Here is a 1,178-nt window from a genome sequence, read left to right on the forward strand (position 1 = left end):
ATATATATATATATATATACATACATATATATACACACACACACTGTTTATCGACCGTTTAAGCTCAAACGCTCACTTTACATCTTACAAATTCAACAACGCCCTCAACATTGCATTATGTATGTAATGCTAACATATAATTCTTTGCTATTTTTGTTTTTCACCCACCGCTCTTTTTTTCCGTCGACCCTTTTGAGAAACCATTGTTTCAGATTATCATATCGAATTCAGTACTTATTTTATCGATCTCTAGGTTACGGGATTTACATCACAGCACACTTGTTTCTGGCCTCTTTCTCGCACCTCTCTCTCACTCTCTATCTCTTTCCTCTCTCTCTCTCTCTCTCTCTCTCTCACTCTCTACCTCTTCTCTCTCTCTCTCTCTCTCTCTCTCTCTCTCTCCCTCTCTCTGGGTAACTATGTACCTCCTCTATAGCAAGACACCTATTTCTGCCTCTCTAACCTTTCATCATTTGATACTGGATCACCTTCTCTAATTCCCCCTCTGTTGTAGCAAGACACCTGCTTCTGTCTCTCTGTCTCTTTGACACACTCTAGCCTCTCATCCTCTGACACAAGTTTTCCCCCTCAAATGCCCTGCCCCTCTCATAATTCCTTGTCTTGTGAGTTATTTGGTTACCCTGCCAGTGCTGGTGCCATGTTAAAAGCATCCAGTCCACACTGTAACATGGTTGGCGTTTGGAAGGGCAACCAGCTGTGAAATATCATGCCAAAACTAATTTCGCCTGAGTTAGTGCTACGTAAAAAGCACCGAGTCCACACTGTGGAGCCGGTGGTGTTAGAGGAAGGGCATCCAGCTGTAAAATCCCTACCACAACAGACACAGTAGCCTAGGGTAGTCTTCTACCTGGCCAGCTCCTATCATCTGTCCTACCCATGCTTGCATAGAAGATGGACATTAAACGATGATGATAAACAATACCAGTTTTGTATCAATGTAAACAAACGCTCTGACATGCAATTAGTGAAACTTCAAAGTCTCTGACACCACTTTTCCATGTGAAAATAAACAGCTTACTCTTTTCTTATGCATTGAGTGTCTTTTCAATGAAAGCTTCTCTTTATATATAATTTATTCATAAAGCACTTGTGTCAATATCTATCTACCTATCTCTCTCTTTCTCTCTCTCTCTCTCTCTCTCTCTCTCTCTCTCTCT

Source organism: Octopus bimaculoides, chromosome 1 (assembly GCF_001194135.2).
Source record: "Octopus bimaculoides isolate UCB-OBI-ISO-001 chromosome 1, ASM119413v2, whole genome shotgun sequence".
NCBI lineage: Eukaryota > Metazoa > Mollusca > Cephalopoda > Octopoda > Octopodidae > Octopus > Octopus bimaculoides.